Source organism: Sinocyclocheilus anshuiensis, unplaced genomic scaffold (genome assembly GCF_001515605.1).
Source record: "Sinocyclocheilus anshuiensis isolate Anshui unplaced genomic scaffold, SAMN03320099.WGS_v1.1 scaffold319, whole genome shotgun sequence".
Lineage (NCBI taxonomy): Eukaryota > Metazoa > Chordata > Actinopteri > Cypriniformes > Cyprinidae > Sinocyclocheilus > Sinocyclocheilus anshuiensis.
The window spans coordinates 1,062,151-1,071,237 of NW_015552566.1; positions in this window are offsets into that span (position 1 = coordinate 1,062,151).

A 9,087-nucleotide genomic window follows, 5' to 3' on the forward strand; every position below is an offset into this window, starting at 1 on the left:
CATATTGTGTGTGTGTGTGTGTGTGTGTGTGTGTGTGTGTGTGTGTGTGTGTGTGTTGTGTTTGTGAAAGAGAGATAGGGAGGAAGTTCATTGCTATCCTTTCTCTTTGTGCACAGTGGAGCTGAGCATGATTCACTGATGAAGTTTCCAGTGTGGGGCCATCACAGAGCCTCTGCCAATATCAACGCCCCCCTCCCCTCCTCCTGGCTGTGGGAGTGAAGCATGCTGGGAGACAGCAGGACTGTTTATGTGGGTGGCAGTGCCCAGGGGCCAGCTCTGTGAGATCTAATGCATGTTATTCAGATCAGTGTCACCAGGGAGTTTCTGGGTAGGGCCATGAGTGTGCGTGTGAATGTATGCCGAGTGGGCTGCGGTGGTCTGAGCTCGGTGTACAAAGGCGGCAGATCCTCACTGACAGATGCCACAGTCCAGACCCTCGTCACAGGAAGTCATTCATATTGCTATTTGCTTATCACAGACCCTCTGTGGGCTTCTCTGGGCTAGAGTTAACCTCCCGCTTGACAGGACACAAGCAGGACTTCCTCTCATGCTGCAGCTGTACCTGCCTCTCTTTTCTCAGAATCCAGAGCCCTGAACCTCTCATAACTCAGACGGTCTAATTGGTTGTCAGTGTTTTCCCTTAACCAAACCTTCCGCTCGTGAACACTGCTCATGTTTAACGGGTTCTAACAGACCCTGAGTGTCATATGTAGTGAGAGATGGATTTAAATGAGAAGCACACGTGCATGAGAAAATGACAAGTGATCAAATCATGCCACATTAAGTGTAATAAAATGAATGTAAAAGTTATTTGATATTGTATAAGTTCCTGTCACTGAACATTTGACAACCTCTAAGCAGAAGTATTAACTTCTGTGTGTAATTCATCCCACCTTTTGTGCAGCAGAAATTAAGCGAGCGGCTTGGAGTGTGCTTCTTTCTTTGGTAACACATGACTAATTATTACTATGCTTATTAGAATGTATATTACTAGCAAATTGGCTGTTTATTAGTACTTATAAAGCACATATTACTGTCAATTCACCCTTACACCTTTCTTCATTCACACATGCAGTCTGGCCCCTCCGAAGCTCATTTCCTCTTCACAGGGCATGGGAACCCTGATCACTCTCCTCCCACAATCCCTCTCTCTTCCTCCTTTTCTCCCCACTGTGCCCTTGTCCTCTCTCTCACCTCCTCCTTACCCTGTCCCACCTCCTCTTTATCCTCTCCGTTACATCCCTGCTCTGTGGTACCCCACTGTCCTCCTCTTATTCACATCTTTCTCTTTCTCTCACTCAATCTCATGTTCTCTCTCCCTCTCTTGATTTCCTGCCTCTCTTTGTCTATCTGTGCCCAATTTACCCTGAGCTGGGTCTGTTTTTTTCTTGATAATTTGTTTTTGATTCCCCAGAATTAGAAAACCATTGTGTGCTTGCTGCCTCTCGCTCGTGCACACACACAAACATACACACGCTCGCACATACACGGGTGAACTCACATACACACACACCACGTACACACACATTTTTATTGTATTATTCTATAAAAGTTCCTATAAATCACTGGTTATTAATCGGCCCCAGACGGCCCTACCCCCCTCTCTCCCCCTTTTCTCTTGCGCTCTTGTTGGAAACAAACGGGGGTCTGATTTCTGGTCACCCTGAGTCCCGTTTAATGAACACACAAACAGACATAATATAAACACACTTTTTTCTTTTTTACTTCACATAAACTTTGACATGGTGACTTATATTGCTGTTAGAAGAATGTTACTGTTGTGCGTCAGTACGATTTTGTGTAAACTTGTATCTTTAGTATCTTTACCAGACCGTGAGCAGCAAGTTGGCTTTGAGACAACTTTACTTTTTCCTCTCCATCTGCTCCAGCTCTCTGATCACTCCTTGATTGAGACGTCGAAAGGCACACCTGTCGGTTGCAGCCGCTTGTCAGTCAGAGCGAAAGGTTTGTAAACATTACAAAGGAAAGGATACAAGTGGAAATGGATACATCCGTCCCAACCCTCGGTTTGTCAGTGCGAATCCGGCTAACGCACTCCCAGTGTGCTGTTCGCTGAGAGCACAAGAAAATGTGAGAAATGTGCGCCTTGGCTGAGGGGACGGTGGGGGGAGTGCTGGTTTTCAGGCACGCAGGGACAGCCTGCAGGGTTCTGCCAAGAGCAACATGGCGCTGTGCTCATGGAACTTGAGGGGATGAAGGGAGGCTAGGCTGCAGGGCTCACCGGGGTTCCTCAGGGCTCTACCTTAGGCCCTTGCCCAGACATAAATGGGGTGTGGAAGAACTCTTTCCCATACAGTGCGATTCGGTTAAAGTCAGGAAGAGATCATTCCTCAAACCCTCACAGCACTACCCACAAAATCCACACGGCTGTTTATCGTGTTTGGGCTTGTTTGGAGAAGGGCTATGATCGACAATCTTGTATGGGCATGGACAATTAGTCGTCCAGCAGTCGACAATTAAATAGTGACGTTGATTTAGATATTTCTTTTTAGTAGTTTTGATATTTTTAGACCTGGGGTGTCCAATACTGCTGCTGGAAGGCCAATATCTTGCAGAGTGGTTTAAGAGAGTTTAATGAGTGTTGGAGCTAAGCTCCGCAGGATAAAGGCTTTCCAGGAGCAGGATTGGAAACCCCTGTCCTAGGCAGTTTTAGACAGTCTGCACAGAAATATCCTCTCAGAATAGTTGCATCTTTAAGTTCTCCCCCTGTAGGAGCCTTGCAGTACCTACATCCATGCACAAGACATGCGTTTTTGGCCAAATTGCTTCCAATAACTGCTCTTTAGATTGCTTCAGTCTGTTCCATCCCATTGCACTCCATCTACACTCTTAGAAACAATGTACAAAAATGTAACCTTTAGGGGTACAAGAGCTTGTCACTGGGGCAAGACCCTTGAAGGGACATCTTTGTACCTTATTTACCACTAAAAGTTTCATAGTAATACCTCATCTGTGCACCTTTTAGGGGTAGATAGGGTACAAAGTTGTACCCTTCAGAGTACTTTCTCAGTGACAAGCTCTTGCACCTCTAAAATAACTTTTTTTTTTTTGACAGAGTAGTCCTTTTTGAAAGCAAGAGTGCAAACTGCCTAATTTTGCAAGGCTTTTAGGTATTAGTTGTCTAGTTATTCAGGCTTACTATGAAATATGTAGTTTTGCACATCCCTAAATGCTTTGACATACTACATTTCAAAAGGATCTGAATCTTCTCATCCATTGTTGTCTCCCACTGAGGGTAGAATTTGGTCATGGAAGGTGAAGCAATTTGGTAGACTTGAATAAAGAATGCATATGACCCTGTCTAGTGGCTATACTGACCACAAGCTTGCCAGCAAATAGTCCTGCAAATATGTAAATAGGAGGTCTTGGAAAGATCATCTTTTCCCCTCAAAACGTGCAATGCTTACTAGCACAAGGGATTGAAGGAGGAGAGAAAACAACCCAAGGACTCCATATAAGGGCCTGTTTGGTCTCTGGCACCATTCTCCCTGTCAGTCTTTTGTGCTGGGTCAGTCCCCTTTTAATCGGGACCCACAAAATGTTTTGCACCCATCTGCATTACAACTATACAGATCTCACATATTCTGTACCCTTGCACCGTTGATTATGACACGCACACAAATAAACACATACTTGGTATGCGCAAGCACAAGAGGCTTATCAGTTGCAAGGCTGACCTGCTGACACTTAGACCGTTTAGTGAAATCATCACCTCTGCTGCGGTAAATGTGTGGCTGGCTCATATCTGTAGTTCCCCGCCCACTACCCTACAGTGCCCCAGCTGAACTCTGTGTGCCCTCTTATGAAGTGATGATAAAAAGAAGGAAATACTGCAAAAAAAGCAGAAACCTCACTACTTCTCATTTTCCATGGCGCTACCTCCCTCTTTGGTATGTGTGGTGGTTCAATGTTGAGTGTGTGTGTGTTCTTCAATGGTTATTAGTCCAGGGCTGGTTGGTTTGTGGGTACTGGCCTGTGGTTTCGCTCCGAGCAGAGACAGAGTGTAAAGATGGCTGCCACACTGAGACATACTGGCACCAGTAGGGCAGAGTTAGTTCCTCTTGCCATGCAAAACAAGGAACCAAGACTTTGTGTGTGCACGTCAGTGTGGGTTACTTTTGTCCTTTTGACCACTTGAATCTGCCTGAACATTTGCTGTAGTCGAGAGCCATGCTGTTCATTAACCGGATTAAATCTTGACCATTTGGATTATTACAGCCTATTGGCTTTCGTGATGCTGATTGTGATGAAAAGGAAATGTAATAAACTCAAGAATCTCTGTGCATAACGTAACCAGACCTTCAAGTAGATGGCAAAAACTTATTATTTTGAAGTTCTGCATATTATTCTAAATAAAAAATTGACACTTATACAGAAGTAGCCATCTGAGTCACATGCCAAGCAATCATGGATTGTTTTGTTCATACCTGATGTTTGGTATGATTTTCTGGGGTTATCTGAAAATTTTTATACATTTTACAATAGATAGATAGATAGATAGATATGTTGTTATGTTGCAGTCTGGTGAGATGGTGCCACCATTTTTTTTACCAGGTTAACCAGCAGAATGTATAGTACTTGGTCAACCGGTTTCACCAAAAAGATCATGCTGCTAGACCAGCTTTTTTTGGTCCAGCTACACTAGCCTGTTAAATAAATAGTCCGCCATGCTGCCTTCTGGCCCAGATGTGAGGAGGATGCCAGCAGGATGAGCTGGCTATGAGGAGGCTGATTGCTTTGTCAAGTTTCTGGTTCTTCAGGATGAGGAGGAGGGTTCACTTCCTCCCTGCAGCTGGTATTGTTCTCTGGGCACTTTAACCCCCTGCTCCCCTAGTCCCAGTCGGCTCTCCATCTTCCATCCTTCCCCGGAGCTGGCAGCAGAGTCTGGGCACTCTCCACAGAATTGGCCTCAACCCCAACAGGATGTGGAGCTCAGCATTTGTGTGTGTGTGTGTGTGTGTGTGTGTGTGTGTGTGTGTGTGTGTGTGTGTGTGCGCGTTTCTGCAGGGGAAGGCAGCAGAGGTCAAAGTGCGCTGGCTACCTTGCTCTTCCTGGTAAGTGATGGCTGATGTAATTGAATCCATAGCTACACACAGCCTTAGTGTTTTAAAACCTGGTCCCTTTCAGCCTTCAAAGTGAACTTTGATGTGTGTGTGTGTGTGTGTGTGTGTGTGTGTGTGTGCGCATTTCTGTTCTTTTTTTCTCTTCTTATTTTTTTTTGTCTCTGATTTTGTGTCTTGGCTGACTTTTTTACCTCTCGAAGAATTTGGAAAGACCATGAGATTTTTTTTTTCACCATGACTTTCAGCACAGCTCTTTCTCTCTCACTCTGTGCCTGCTGCGGCTTCGCAGTAATAGATTTCATATGTTGCTGCAGTTGACATCAGTCTTAAACTATTTTACATGTGATCTGCAATATTTCCTGAGGAAATCTGTCAGATATTTATTAAGGGCTAATAAAATAAACCTCTCTTGTTCTCTCTCTTTTCTTTCTCTTGTCCCTTTTCTTTCATTTGTTACCTCGTCCCTTCCTCTTGTAGTAGGTCTGGAAGGAGGAATGATTGTATTATTGGCATTACTCATGCTTTCAATAGCTTCATTTTTAGGAAACGGTTTCCTACCATTCATAAGATGAGCTGCGGGTCAGGCCTAGGGTGAGTTTGTATGTGTCTGGGTGAGGCCTTGTCCGTATCTCACTTCTCTTTCCTTCTCTCCGGTCATCTCTTCCCTCTGTTGCTCCCACTAGCGCTCTGCTGCTTTTTCAGACTCGCACAGCACAGCGAAAATGCCTGACACTCTGCTGAGTCTGACTGCATCAAATGTAACAATTTAATGACTGTGACAGTGAATAAACCATGTGATGCTTATGCACAGACGACTAGTTTTTTACCTTAAGACATTTAGCATTTTCATAGGACAACCACAGTACAAGTGCTTATTGAAAATAGTGTGAAGAGACAAATTTTATTATTTTGAAGAAGATGCAAGTTGGTACAAAAAATTTATAAGATAATTAATACACATTTTTTTGATTTATTGATCTTCTTATAGATTTTTTGTACCGGTAGTAGTAATATGGAACATTTAAGTATGTGTACTTTGACATTTATAATATTTAGTGTAATGTGAATATTAATAGACATGTTAAGTTTTATAAAGGATAAAACGTAAAACAGGTGTTCTGTGCAAGTCTGTTCCTGACCACATTAAATCTGTCTGCTACCATGGACTTTCATTTGTCTGTATTAATATTTCCACATGTTCTTATTTTGACCTAATCCTTTTTTGATCATTTAGTTATTTTTATTATGTCTATATATTGTACAATTTCTACATTAACATTATATACTATACTTAATAATGAATTATCCACTGTATCAATTAAGAGTGTAAAGGTAAAGATATATTTTTTATTATCTATCTTTGTCTGACTTAACTGGTTAAAAAAAATTATTAAAATAAAAGAAAACGTATTTGCATTCTCACTCATATGCTCACTTCCTCAAACAGCGTTACATATGCCCACTAGTCATTAAATGCTTTTTTAAGCTTAAAAACAAATGTGAATAATAAAAAGTGCAGTATATTGAATAACAGCCCAGAACTCTGCATTATCCTTTATGATAAATAGTCAATCAAAATAGCAATCCTCCCAGTGGGTTGTTATGTGATAATTCAACCCATTTTCATAGTGAAGTTATTGCCCTTCTTTTGCTCATGAACGTACAGTATGTCATAAATCACATCCGTTATTTGTTTTTCATGTTATTTTTTTTCCCCTCCTCATTGCCCGGAACAGCAGTGATGGAAAACAAACGCATCAGCACTTGGCATTATGAACCTTCGAATTGCCCTCTCTCTCTCCTCCCCTCACTCTCTCCTTCCCTTTCATCCTGCTTCCAGCTGCACACCCATCTCGCTCTTTCTGGGGTCCCCTGGCTGCATTGCCCATAATTCACCATAAGACACAACACCCACACCAAGCCCTCGCTAATCTTTATGGAGCAGCCAAAGCATAGCAAGAGGAGAAGAGGGGCAGGGGACCGGTGATGGGGCAAATACTTTCTCTGTGTCTCTTTTGGCCCCTGACCAAGAGCAAGGCCAGAGGCCCCCACCAAGAGGGTGAGAGAGAACGAAAGATCTCACCACAGAGACAAGAGAGAACAACAGAGAGAAGATCTCACAGACTGATAAACCCAGCCGTGGTCATAAAAGCAACTGGGAAAGATGCAGATACTGTATATAAATGAGTAAAGAAGAGAGTGTTAGGCAGGGATGTGAGAAGTGAGCTGCCTATAAAGGGAACTGTCTTCTAAGTCAGTATCATAACTGAAATGTACACTTATAAGTGACTGATTTTCAAAATTTTACATGTGCAGGACCCAATGAATTTTGGTTTAAAGAAAAATGTTTAACCCTTTGAATTAAATTAATCATATACATTTATTTTCTGAGCTTATTTTATTTATAATTATTTGAAATGTTTAAATTGTAAATGCAATGTTATATATGATTACATTGTACATTTCAAATATAAATATAGATTACCAAAATGATTAAATGTTTGGGGTCGGTGGGATTTTTAATGAATCTTGTGCTCACCAAGGCTGAATTTATTTAAGCAAAATCACTGTAAATAGTTTTTTTTTTTTTTTTTTTTTAAGTAATTTATTCCTGTGATGGCAAATCTGAATTTTCAACAGTCGTTACTCCAGTCTTTAGTGTTGTATGATCTTCAGAAATCATTCTAATATGCTGATTTTGTGCTCAAGAAACATTTTCTTATCATTGCTGAAAACAGTTGTGCTGCTAAATATTTTTGTAGAAAATTATGCATTTTTTTTTCAAGATTCTTTAAAGAATAGGAAGTTAAAAAATAGTGTTTATTTGAAGTACAATTTTTCAGTAGTAATTTTTCTGTGGTAATCTTTACTGTAACTTTTTATCAATTTAATGCACCTCTGCTGATTTTTTTTTTCTTTTTTTTAATCAGCATAATGCATTATGGTATTGTCTTTGCCTCTGCATGCAATGCTACATTAGAATTTGACCATAATATAGTATAATGAAGTACTTTTGGGTTTTGAAACATCCGTTACACATCTACAACGCTTTGTAGGCATCTCACTAGGTTTCAGAACAGAGTGAAGAGAGAGAAAAACATTGGAGTTAGGGCACAGGGGTGCCTGTTTGTCTGGCGGAGCGTCTGTGTGTCAGTCTATGGGGATTTATGTGTTTGTTTGTATCTATGTCCCGACTCTGTCACTTCCGTAATGTGTTCCACATTTTCGGCTGTCATACAGGCTGGATCGCACAGCACCCATAGGAAAGATTACCCCACCCCTCCCCTCCTCTGCTCCTCCTCCTCTTTGTGCTCCTCTAGATTCCTTCCTACTATGCAGGGCCAAGTTTAAAGAGGTCATTTGATGTGATTTCAGTTTTTCCTTTCTCTTTGAAATGTTGCAATCTCTTGGTGCATAAAGAAGATCTGTAAAGTTGCAAAGACTAAAGTCTCAAATAGAGATATTCTTTATAAAAGTTAAGAGTCAACCACGCCTACCTAAAACGGCTCGCTCTATCACGCCCCCACATGTCTACGTCACGATGTGGGAGGATTTGCATAACGCCACCCAAATGTTCACGCAAAGAAAGAAGGCGTAACTTTTATTCTCGCTGTAGTATTGTTGCTGCCACCACCATGTCGTGAAGATGCTGTGTGTTTCGTTGTGAATATGAAACTACTTTGTTTGGCCTTCCAAAAGAGGATGATATCCGCTTCATCATGCCTAGAGCTGATTCGTGTACATTTCTGCCATATGTACATTAACTGACAGTCACCACTGATAAGTTTTACCACTAAATATTGTAGAAAATTAACTTGCTGTAAAGTTGCTTTGCAATGATTTGTATCGTGAAAAGCGCTGTACAAATAAACTTGAATTGAATTTAATTGAATTTCCGTCACACGCTTGAGGTATTCGGCCAGTCACACCGCACTGGATAGCTGACCAATCAGAGCACACCTCGCTTTTCAGACCGATGAGCTTTGTAAAAATCGACGCGTTT